The 13,009-nt window shown below is 42.7% G+C and overlaps 1 long non-coding RNA gene across 1 annotated transcript; it reads left to right on the top strand.

The window, feature by feature from the left end:
* Positions 1-623: 623 nt before the first annotated feature.
* On the top strand, positions 624-12,572 carry LOC115335937. Its single transcript, XR_003921584.1, has 3 exons — positions 624-1,505; positions 2,395-2,545; positions 12,005-12,572. It is a non-coding gene; the product is annotated as an uncharacterized LOC115335937 (long non-coding RNA).
* Positions 12,573-13,009: the final 437 nt, after the last annotated feature.

The following is a 13,009-nucleotide window of genomic DNA, read 5'->3' as shown; positions in this document are numbered from 1 at the left end:
CTTATTCTGCCCTAATAAGACTCTTTACCCTAGCGAGGGCATGCCATTCACGCACAGTGGCAGACCTGTGCTTCGTAATCTGCAGTTGCAGAGAAGCTGCTCGGACTTTACTGACCAACATCAGAGATAGGATCTTAAGTGCAGTATCAGACAGTGACACCTTGGTGAAGCTCATGATAAGCAGAAAAAAAAAGGGAAATAGTGAATGATTTCCATTGTTTCCATACCATAGTAGATTTTCAGAAAGACTCAAACAAAATATGGGGTTTTTTTTCTCAAATGGTTTGTCAAGTTCTGGCAAAAACATGAGCATGCAGAGATAAATTATTGCAACATTTTCTCTATATTTGTGTGTATAGATATACATATAAATGTGTATAAGTGTATTTGTGCACACACGTGCAAATATACAAATGTATGTGCATGTGCTTGTGTGGATATATATACATATACGTATGTTCATGCATACACCCAAGAAAATAATTTTCCATAACCTTTCTCTTGTTTAACAATAATACTGAAATAGTGGCATTCAACAATCTAAATCCTCAAACGTGTTGAAGAAAGGTAGATTTTAATGGTGTTAAATGAAACATTTAGCACAGAGGGTCTCTCACCTTCAGTGGCACACTCTCAAAATGAAATCCAGTGTTCAGATACAATAATAAAAAGAAGAAAAACAATATTACCTGTTTAAAGAGAATATAAAAATCCAATTAAGTTCTGAATTTTAATTTGCTTGCAAGCATGGGTTTGTTGCTCTGTGAAAAGAATGAAAATGTAAATGACATTTCTGTGTGTTATCTACATAATCCAGAGGCTAGACTATCCTGTCATGTTTATTTTGTCTAGTGATGATAAAACTAAACGGTTTTAACTGAATTTCCTGTAAATGTGCAAATAATCAAAAATGAACATCTTTGTATTCTGATCTTTCATTAATTTACGTATAAATGCTGTTATAAATAGATTCGCTTTTACAAAAGAGAATGAATTTTGCCTGGCATCTGACAGCGGTGACGGGCTTACAGCCCATGAAGTGCTGTGGGTGGAAGAAAGCTGGAGCGGTCACTCACTTCCAAGCTGTGAATTCATCAAAAAACAAGAAGGGAAGCTCTGCGATCAAAAGACTCATATGGCACCAGCCATTGATAGGCAGACGCAGACCATTGTCCCCAGGTGTCACTACATCTCCTAACCCTTCTTGTCCTTAAATGCAGTGGATCAGTCATGGCCATTTGCTAAGTCCTGTGCCTTACATGAATTGGTAGCACACACTGAAGGGTGGCAGAATGAAAAGGTGGTGACCTGGGGGTGCAAGAGAGCGCCGGTGTGGTGGGAGGCTGCACGAGTGAATTTGCTTCTGTTCCAGCCATGGCTGGGGCAATAATCTCGGTGCAGTAAACTCTGCTTCCTATTGCCACTGACTATTCCTGCCTTTCCTTCTTTCCTTAGATTTGCTTTATCTGGACTAAAGAACAGAGAAAAACCTCTGTACCCGGACTGTAAGTAAATCAGCAATGAAATTTGTATCCACGTAAGTCTGTCACCCACCAGCCTTGCCTCGCAAAGGGAGTGTCCTAGGGAGGAAGCAATAGCAAAATACACCTCAATCCCACCGTGCTTCCGCAGCCACGTGTTGTCCAGCTGTGCCACACTCGGTGGCCGTGCTCTTGCCCTCCAAGGAGCATTGCCTCTTCCAAAGTAAATCAGCACAACTTCAGATACTGAGAGCTCAGAGGAGCGAGGCGGGCTTGGTTCTTTATTTGGGTATTAGATACATTGTTAGGGAAAGATATTTGACCAAATTGGCAATTGGGTAGCACAGAATATACCTATGCAAGTGGTACCTGGAGAGGAGCAGTAGGCAGTATATCCAGGCTGGTGTAAGTCAGGTTACCCTCAGACAGTAACTTTTTGTATGGTCTATAAAGATAATTTAAAACAGGCAAAAGGCAGAATGTCCAAACCCACATTATTTTAACAGACCTTTGTGCCTAATGGTGGGATTAAGGATTCGAACAAAGAAGTCTGTTGGGTATTGAGCAAGACTGGAAATTCTTGGTGTCTGCTTTTTAAATACCAGACTCTGTAATGGTGGGTGCCCAGTCTGAAGAGTATCCAGCCCTCCAGTGTCTGGGAAATCTGCTCCTTCTGAAACAGAGAAGCTGTTTACACAATCTCCAGGTTTTCATAGTAGATCCAGAAGAAATTATTAAATTGTTCATGTGACCTAAAATTGTACAGAAAACAGGGCAGTAAAACTACCAGATCAGCCCCTTGATAGGAAGCAGCTTTATCTGGTTTTCCACTTTTTTACAAACTGTATGTACTGCTCCTGGCCTTTAATCTCACTACAGATTTTGACACCTTTGAACTTTCACTACATTGCAGCATTACAGCAGGTATGGGAACAGCATTATCTGAACCCAGATTCTTCCACACTTCACAAAGTTATGTACCTTGTTCTGCATTTCTCCAAGTTCAGAAAGGTGGCAGCTTTCATGCCTCTTCATGTCCTGTAAAGTAATTAAAGGACAGCCAGGTAAGTTTTAGGTGGAAGTAAAACCTGAACTTGTCATTATTTTTCTGTATCCAGGATTATTTTTATATTATTTATATTATCACTACTGTGGTCCTACAGCACGTCTCTTGTTCAAGGTCACGTTGCCTGTGAAAATGAAGAGAATGAATTATAAGCATATGCAGAGATGTATGTAATACAAAACACATTTAACATGGCAAAGCTAACGCTGCATGATTTTTAACCTTATTTCATTTACAGCCTCAAAAACAATCCCAGGGCCTTATCTCAGTTTCTCGCAGGCAATTTGTTATGCAAGAAATATCACCTTCAGTGTCTTATATGAAACCACCAGGTGTTGTTCAGCCCTTTCACATTAACCTCCTTCATGCCTCTTCAGAGATGGCCCAGTATCTGTCTCAAGGCAGCATATGAAAATTAGCCTCACATGTTTATAAGCATACTATAAATCTGTTTTCATATTCATAAAAATAAAGGTATAAAAAGTCTGAAGAGCTGTGATGATGCAGATACAATTTTCCCTGATACTTCAGTGCTTTTGTTTCCTGCACACGCTCCTCTCCCTAAGAGTAATGCATCGCAGCAAACCCAAACTGGCGCAGTCAGTAGGCAAAGCCGCTTTGCGAGCACTTCCCTGCTGTTTGTGCTGCTGGAATTTAAGGACTTGATTGTGCCCTCATTTTAAAAGCCAAACACTAAATTCAATCAGCAAAAGATTAAGCAGTGCCCGTGCTTTCTGATACCGCTAAAAAAAAATTCATCGCATATGAGTTATTTGTGTTTGAATATTGAATCCCAAAGGGGTGGTAGCTATTTTTTGTAATTCTGTGGAGATGGAGTAAATGGTTATGAATAGCACGGTGGTAGAACAGGATTGATTACTAAGCTCCATTCTGTTAAAACCACTTCAGTTTGCCAAAAGGTCTTGCAGCGGGACTTGTCCACGTACCCTGTTATTTTTAAGCCCTAACTCAAATACCGCACAGAAACGGGAAGGTCTGGAAGGATTTCAGAAGAGCTGTTTGCTGCGTACTGCCTCACATACTGTTTTCGCTACAGCGAGTGCAAGTCCCTCTCCACTATTTGTGACACAGTTTGTACAAATGGCATCTCATCCTGAGCGCTTGCTCTGCAATCTTAATGGTCCTTTCCAAGAAAGAGCTCTAATAGTTCATTGAAATTGCATTTAGTCTGCAGGCCCCCTGGAGCTATTATGAATGCAATTAACGTCTGCAGATCAGGACAAAAATGCGAAGGACCCCGCTGTATTGACTTAATATATCATAATGGCTCTGTCTGGGCCCGGACGGGCTGTTATTCATCCAAGAGGTTTGGTGCACGCCACAGTCGCACAGCGCAGCTTTTGGCATGACTCGAGGTCCCGCACGAAGGACGGGCTTGCAATGTGGCTGCTAAAACAGAAATTTGAACCCAGCTAACGGTATGGAAACTGTGGCTCCGTTTCCCCATAAGCCTTTGTGGGCGAGCGGTTTCAAAAGCCAAACGGGAGCTCTGCGGGCAAAACCAGCTCGTGGCGCACTGCTGGCTCTGTTCATTTGTCGGCCCTGGCTTGCCCATTCCTTGCTGGCTCCTGGGTCCCCATCGCTGCCCACAGGGACAGAGATTTCTGTTGCTTGTACGTGTAGGTACAGATGCCGTACAGAAGGCGAAGACCCCAGGGTGAGGCAGAGCTACTGGCATCTCAACCCTCCTGCTGGTACGGGCCCAAGCTAGTTGTCCGGGACCTCTCTTTAATAACTGGGCACCTCCGTTGTGCTTTGTCCTGACCTCGGAGCCTTGAGACCTGCAGCTGAGATGGACGTTCCACTGCTGATGGAGGAGCCGTTTCACCGTCATGTGTTTTGATTTCATGCTGGGCAGTAAATGCAGGGCACTTCACGAATTGTAATTATTTTCAACCAGTGAAGCCTGATTTCAATCAAGTATTTTCCTGATTTTACACAATGAACACTAAAGCAAATAGATAAGCAAATCTATGTTTTATCTTACCGAATCTCTCAAGTGCCTGAGGCAGTTTCAGGTCCAGTGGCTGAAGTTAAGCTAAATTAAGCACTGTTGAAATGCAGAGTAGGCAGGGAACAGCTTCCCTTCTGAAGTCCTGGCAGTGCAACTGGCTGTGCAACGGGAAATCCTTTTAAATGTCAGAGAAACTGTTTGCTTTGAAATCTCCGTCATCTGTGTTATCTGTTCTTTTAACCTATCTATCCATTCATTCAGCACTGCAGTTTCAGTGTCACTGTACCTCCTCCCAGTCCAGTTCAGGTGTCAGATTTTAAATATCAGCTTCTGAGGTCTGCTATTTTTTTTAGCTGCCTTTTTTTTTTTTTTTTTTTTTTTAAATGAAACTGGGGTTAGGTTCATGTAAACTGCAATGTGTTCATATATAGTACAAGAACAAGGAAAATAAGAGAGGCTCGTTCAGTGAATTGTCTTTTACAAATGACCTGCCTCTAATCACAGTGCTGCTTTTGATATGAAAATATAGAGGTAACTGAAATATTTATACAGCTGCACTTCAAAGAAAAATGAAGCAATCTGAGGTCTTTGGTGCTCTTCAGATTTGCACCATTTCAGGACTAAGTGCTCTTAACATCTGTTATATTTCTGTTTTATTTCTTCTTAGAGAAGAAGTCTTTTCCATGTAAGTATATGCTTTTTTAAATGCCACTTCAATGTATTTTCATTTTAATTATATCATTCTACTATTTCGGCAGAACTTCTGGAATTTATTTCAAAAGAGTCATGTAACTCCCTGATCCTAACGTACCTAAAAATACATTTGTAACATTCAGCTCAACAATGTGCAACTTCAATCCTAGCATTAAGGTCACCTGTCTCAGAGCTCAGCACACCCCTAGGTGAGTGCAAGCTTACAGTTCTATCTTTTGTGAAGAACCCTTATTTTTCCTTACCAAATACAGACTAAGAGAGGCAGGCTTCCCACAGAAGTTGTGATCAGAAATGGATGCGTCAGCTGTTATCTCCAAACTTGCACGGTTGTAATCACAACTGCTTGTATGTGCCAGAAGAAATTGGAATATTTACAGCTTTTCAGTGCAGCCAGAAGGAAACAATTACAAGTGAAATACAAACATACAGTCACATACACAAATATATGGGAAAAGCACAAATACGTGCACAGACATGCACGTTCACACTCATAGATGAACAGGATGCCAACAGGAACAAACAGAAAATGTGTTTGCAAGTAGAAGACATTACCAAAGAGGCAGAATATAAAACCGTATAGAAGCAGAGGACAAGGCAAGTGTCTCAGGAGCAGAAGTCATGGTAGCAGCTTTTGTGTTCCAGGACTGAGGGTGAGTATGTGAAGGTGAGCCCACTCAAACAGTTCTGGTTCTGGGCTGGGAGGAAGCTGTAGTTATCCTGTGGGCATTGCACTCTTTTTCACTGAGACAGATAAACCCAGGAAGAAGGTTTTGTGTTGATGGAGAAACACTCCACAGTATTTCTGAAGTCTAGTAGGAACAAGCTACTCAGAAATGCTACTATGTTCAATTAAATGATGCTGCAAGCGGGATGAATGGGTCTAAATGGAGACAAAATTTTGCCTTCTAAGGGTATGACAGCAGGTGTGGGGGTGATCTCTAGGTTTTGGGACTCCCTGCCACCATCCTTTCTGCAAGTTCACATAACCCCTTCTCTCTTCTTATTCCTGAAATTGCACTAGCGAGTGCATCATCACATGGCCTGACCAAGTCATATTCCTTCATGAGCACAGTAAATACCTGCATTTCTTCTGACAATGCAGATAGATAGTCTGAGTTGTTTAGCTTTACTTCTGCTAGGTTTTCTTTGTCTACGTGTTTTTTGGGAAATCAACGCTCAAATGAGCTACCTGTGTATCTCTGACTTATACGCAGTTCCAGCTGAACAGCACTAGGTTTCTAGCAGAAGCATTGAAAGAACAAAGAAAAAGGTTCATTTAATTTACCTGGAGGGATAGTTCATTTTTCAAATAGAGACAATTTGAAAAGCACAAAGCACTATGCCAATATCTTAGTCACTCTGAAAAATAAAATTAAGTCTTTCTCAGTAGGAAAATAAATGTCAATGCTATGTACATTTGCATCCAGCAGCAATTCTACAGCTAATTTCATAGTAATTGATATGCTGCTATATTGCTTTATTATGAGTGTTGAAGAATTAAACATTCAGGTCCAGGCTGGACTTGGCCTAACACCAAAGTGGTCTTTTGCCACGTACCCAGCAGGCTGACCAGTACACAACAATAATCAGCTGGCACAGAGCTTAAACATTGATGTCCACTGGTGGCCTGAATACAGTTCAGAATATTATGGGCCAGAAATACTAACTTACACAGGGCTGCTTAATGAAACCCAGAAGTGACCTGGACAATATGAAACCATACATCAGCTTAGAAAAGAAGCTGCCCTCCAACCAAGTGGCCATTAAGTAGCTGATTAATGGAGGTTTCTATGAGTAGGGTTTCAGGATGCTAAATTCAAACCAATGTCTTTTTTTGAGTGATGCTGATAAGTATCTTTATTATGTATGAAAGTGACTGTGAGAGTAACTTTGTGAGAAAGATGTATAATGGGTTATCTATCTATTAGAAGTATATGTCTAGGTAGGCTTCATTTAGACATATGTGATAACTTCTTTTTAAATGCAGAACCACACCATCAGCTGGGGTATAGCAGATTATTTGCATTGTCTGTCCTCATACACATCCACTGAACACTGCTGTTGCAGTGCTGCAAGGATGCACAGTAGGCAGTACAGGTGTGGCCGCAGCTCCAGGAATCACTCTCTCTAAAATGAACAAACAACAGTACTACTGGCATGACTCGTAAGAAATTACAGATACCAAAAATGCAACAGGAGAAGAGCACAGTGTTTGCCTCTGGATAACCCCTATTCAGATATATGTACATTTAAACCAACAGCTGGTTATTATAATGACTCTTTCATGTATAGAAACTCCCTGCCCTGCATAGACTTTCCCAAAATGGTGCTTCTGGGTGCTGCTGCTGTAGCAGCTGTTCAGAACATCTCTTGTATGTGCACTGCTCCTTCAGTGGTCCTTTACTGGTGTGCTCTGTGCCTGTTACCAGCTTGTGCAATGTGATCTGTGTCTGTAGTATTTGCTCTGTCCACTGATGGCTCCTACAAGGCAATTCACTCGTTTATTCCTGCTTGTACTGCTGGGAATGAGGACTAATTGCTATCAGAGGATCTCGTTACTCTTTCTATAGCACATCAGCTGGACATCCCAGACTCCATTACCTAGCAAAACCGCCTGCTGATGAACTAATCCTTTTATGTTAACAAGATGGCTTCATAGCAACACTCCTACTGCAATTACAGTGACAGGCTTGGCACGTTTTTAATGTTGGGATCGAAACAGCACTGGGCCACTTGCCGAAGTCTTTGCTCAAGTAAGCACAAAGTGAAGGACAGCGAGGTGTTTTCCTTGCAGGACGGAGAAAGACACGGGAAAGCAGACGCGTGCTTTGGGCACAGGAGGCTGCTTGGCTCCAGCTGGGCTCGGCGGAGGGGGTTTGCCAGACGCCGCTCAAAGCACTTCCACTTGGTTCCTGCTCTGAACTGACCCTGGGAGGAGGGTCTTTCTCCCCCCCGGACTCTAGGTGAGGCTTTGATGCTCCAAAGCCTTTGGAAACCTTCCTTGTGATCTCTGGCTTTGGCAGCAGGGACTTTTTAGCTAAAAAATTACATCCATGGAGCCCTCCCTGAAACCTCGACCACCATAAGGATGGCCCACGGGGTTTTGTTTCACTTGAAATGTGCTCTCCACCAATTCACGTAGTTTCCCTTCGACTTAGCAGATCCTCTTCAGCTTTCTGCAGCAAGCAGGTGTTTCTCCATATTTCCAGTCTGTGAACTTAAAGAAATTTTAAAATAATTTGTCATTTTATAAATAAGTTATACAAGCTGTCACCACAAATCTGTCACCATGCAGACAGGTGCAAACATGCGCAGTATGCAGAGAAAGACACCGACACCGAGATCAGAATAAAGGCCGTCTAAAAGCAATTACATTTCCAGGTATTAGGCAAACACAATTATTTAAATTGCTAGTCAAAAACAGTTGATAAAATAGATAATTAAAAAAGATTGACCTGAGAGCTGATTTTAAATTATTCTGTAATGTGCACATAACTCATATAATTGCGCTCTCATGACCCAGCCTCCATTAAAAGGAAATTTCACCAAGGAAAAAAAATTATATATGCAGCACACGGTGATTAAAATAAATACATATTCTCTCGAATGCTGGAAATTATGTGAGAAACTGTATTAAAAAGTGGGAATGAATTAGCCCTGCATTGCAAACTGTAGTGTGGTCTGTCATTTTAATAAATCACACTCAAGAGGCATTGAAATAGAAAGTATGACAATGCTCTAGACCACAGAAATAGTAGATGACCTGTCGTATATAGATATATAAAAATTAAGCTGGAAGAAGACTAAACAAGATCATAAAAGCATAGAATCATAGAATTATTTAGGTTGGAAAAGACACTTAAGATGCTAGAGTCCAACCATAAACCAAACACTGCCAAGTCCACCACTAAACCACGTCCCTAAATGCCACATCTACACGTCTTTTAAATACCTCCAGGGACGGTGACTCAACCACTTCCCTGGGCAGCCTGTTCCAATGCTTGACAACCCTTTCGGTGAAGAATTTTTTCCTAACATCCAATCTAAACCTTCCCTGGCACAGCTTGAGGACATTTCCTCTTGTCCTATCGCTTGTTACTTGGCAGGAGAGACTGATCCCCACCTCACTACAACCTCCTTTCAGGTAGGTGTAGAGAGCGATCAGGTCTCCCCTCAGCCTCCTTTTCTCCAGACTAAACAGCCCCAGCTCCCTCAGCCGCTCCGCATAAGACTTGTGCTCCAGGCCCCTCACCAGCTTCGTTGCCCTTCTCTGGACACGCTCCAGCCCCTCAATGTCTTTCTTGTAGCGAGGGGCCCAAAACTGAACACAGGACTCGAGGTGCGGCCTCACCAGTGCCCAGTACAGGGGACGATCACGTCCCTGCTCCTGCTGGCCACGCTATTTCTGATACAGGCCAGGATGCCGTTGGCCGCCTTGGCCACCTGGGCACACTGCTGGCTTATATTCAGCTGGCTGTTGACCAGCACCCCCAGGTCCTTTTCCACCAGGCAGCTTTCCAGCCACTTCCCCAAGCCTGTAGCGCTGCGTGGGGTTGTTGTGACGCACGTGCGGGACCCGGCACTTGGTCTTGTTTAACCTCATACAATTGGCCTCGGCCCATCGATCCAGCCCGTCCAAGATAATGTAGATGCTGATAGTGGGGAAGTTTGGGTTTCTTATTCAGATTACAGTGGCTCCTTCCTAAATAACAATGGGGGTCCTATCATGCCATAAGCACATAGCTCAAGAGATAGCAGCTGCTGTGGAGAGGTTGCGTTTACACTAGACTAGACAGAAAAGAGGCAAAGAGAAGAGGAGCAAGAATTGCGGCACAGGCAGATTAAAGGCCAGATTTCCAAATGTATTTAGTGCATCTTGATGAGGGAGATGGAAACTTTGGAGAAGTCTCAGATGCCTTTTGTGACCTGCCAAGTCTGACAGAAAGATGAAAAGCAAATGTGGAGACCTGAGGCCAAATTCATGTCCTTAGCACTGGGAGGCTGGTGGAGGTGTGGTCACCTGACTTAGCTGGACACATCTGACATCATTAGTAATTGATGGAGAAGAAAAACAGCTCTTTGGCTTGCTTTGCAGTTGGCACCCCTCTCTGCTTCTGTGGCATGTGAATGGCTCACAAATATGGTTTGTTTGTGCAATGCTCTCATGAAAGAAGGAAATCTCATAGTGCCTCTGTTGTGACATGTTGCTTCTGAGTTAGCTTTTAATGGCTTGATGCTCAGCTGGAGTAAAGAATCATAACTGTTGAGACAGTGAAACTATGGCAGTTTATACCCAGTTCTATTGCCCCTGATCTTCTCGGTCACGGTTGATTCTTTCAGTACCTATGCCCAAATATATGCATTGGCAACACCATCAAATAAAAATTAAATGAATTTTGACCTATGGCTATCCATACATAGGCAATTCAGAGAAGCTGGTTGAAGAGATGGATAGCACCAAAGGACATTTTTTGAAGAAAATCTTGTAAGACTCCAGTTTTAGTAACGTGTACCTCTGCCAGTCTCATTGTAGAAACATGAGAGCACCCGCTTTCAATTTAAAGTGCTCTCCTCCACACATAGTACTTCTCTGAACCTGTCACTTCTCAGGAGGCTCTTTCTCAGGCAGTCTGCATTTTAAATCAAGCAGTTATGACAGTTTTCACTGCAGAAGGGGACAAATTAGTGAAAGCAGCATATATAGAAACTTGGTTACGATAACTGCTAAACAACAGTAACCATGGTTCCTGAGAAATAACTAACTGGCTCAGATTTTTGCAGTGACCATCCATAGAAAAAAGAAAGTCATGCAGGACTAAAACAGCTCATGAGCTTTTGTGCCTAAAGTAATGAGTTACAAAATGGCGCAGACTGAGATCATTAATCCTGGATTTATTGACAAGTTTGAAAGCCCTGGGTAGACCTTCGTTAGAAATTCAGCTGAGAGCGCAATCTGCTCCGGTGCCTATAATATTTTTGAAGCCCTCTGCAATTTTAGATATGTTTGTTTTCCCATGATGTCTTTGAGACAGAGTGATGTGGGTAGTCCCATTTTTGTGGATGCGATGTTGAAGCCCAGAGGTAGATATGCTGAATTATGGCTTGAAGCCAAATTTTCACCACCTCACCTGCATGTCCCTTCTTCCCTCTTTGCAGAAAACTGGACTTGCAGACTGGACACTGCTAATTTCATATTACAGGTTTTTTACATGAGTTCAGGTGCAGTCTGTGACTTATCGAGCAGCAGTAGAGTGGAGTGGTTAGGAAGGAGCTATTTTACTAATCTGCTTTCAGAGTTCAATTTTCACATCTGAGTCTTATGATAGGAGATCAAAGTCCCTCATTAGGGGAGTGAATCCAATATTTAATACACTTAATGCCCACTTTATATACTCACAAGATAGCCTGGTTTCCGCATAAAACAGCATCCAATCTCCTTTTGACACTTAATGAAGGGACAGAATGAATGTTTTTAAGACCTCATTTTCTATGCTGTTACATGGTGGTGAAGCAGGACTGACTTCAGTAGTTACACTGTCATACAATCAGCCTGTCAAAAGCAGGATCAATCTCCTATGCTTTACATGAGGGGATACAGGAGTATCCTTATTAATGCATCTGTCTTTCAAAAACCACCCTGTGATATCCTGCACTATCATCTTTGAAGCATCCTGGACTTGGGGAATGTCAAAACTTAGGATATGAGCCCACACTATTATTCTGTAAGTTGTATTGGAACTGATTAACCTATCAATCTCTATTATGCAGCTACTGGAAACAAGACACATACTTCTCCTGGAGATTTACCTGGAGTGAGATCAAAAGGAAACTGCTTTCTCCCCTCGCTGCATGAAGGTTCAAAATTTGTTTTGACTAGTGACGCTAAAAATAAATAAATATATGGAGTGACCTGAATAACTTGAGCAATTCCCTTGTGATTAAGGCGGGAAGTGTTTGAAACATGAAAAGTTGCACCCGTGTTCAAATGAGAGAGGTCCTAGTTAATTATTTAGAGCAGCCGAAAGCTCATCAAAAATTTAACCAAGATTTATTTCTCTGTGATTGTGCAGGCACCACAATGTGCAGAAATGGAGGCTTTCACTCTGTTAAATGAAATTCTTGAGTTTTCACCCCCTCAGCTTGCCAGTTCTGGCTCAGTGGGGCAATGCATCCTTTTCTCCCAGCTCCCCTCTTCCCCAAGCACCTACAGAAAACTGCCTTTGACTGTTGGTGATGCATATTAGTAAGGTGGATTTAAATAGCATACCCAGGCAAATAAATCGCTTACAGCATTTGAACTACTGCTGTGGGGGAGTTGCATTGGCCCGCAGCAGACTGTAGCTGCGGCTTTTCAAGGCTACAACCATTCGTCCCTGGTAGACGATGTCAAATACAAGCCAGTCTGCATCTCTGGGGTGGTGTGGCTACGAGCCCTGGACCTGGCAGGGCTTAAGGAAGGGAAGGGAAAGCATGGACTGCCTTCCCGGTACCCTGTAGAGCAGTTAGTGTCCGTATTCCCTCCCCGTGTAGCACTGGCGGGAATATAAACATTCCTGGTGAAGGTGAGGGGAGGATTTTACAGGCCCAGAATGAGACCCAGAGGTGAGGATAGTTCCTTGGTTTTCCATCCACCCATCATACTGGGATAGGTGCCGCACAGAAGGGCATCTCTTTTTCACTCCGTTTCTCTTCTTGGGAGTGTATTTTTTTTGGTTTCTTCCATTGACCCTCAGTTCGCAGACTGAGAAGTCACAGCTCTGCAGCATACAGACT

This window comes from Aquila chrysaetos, chromosome 25, assembly GCF_900496995.4.
Source record: "Aquila chrysaetos chrysaetos chromosome 25, bAquChr1.4, whole genome shotgun sequence".
NCBI classification, from domain to species: Eukaryota; Metazoa; Chordata; class Aves; order Accipitriformes; family Accipitridae; genus Aquila; species Aquila chrysaetos.
Note: the sequence above shows the minus strand (reverse complement) of the source record. Positions and strands in the feature narration are given on the sequence as shown.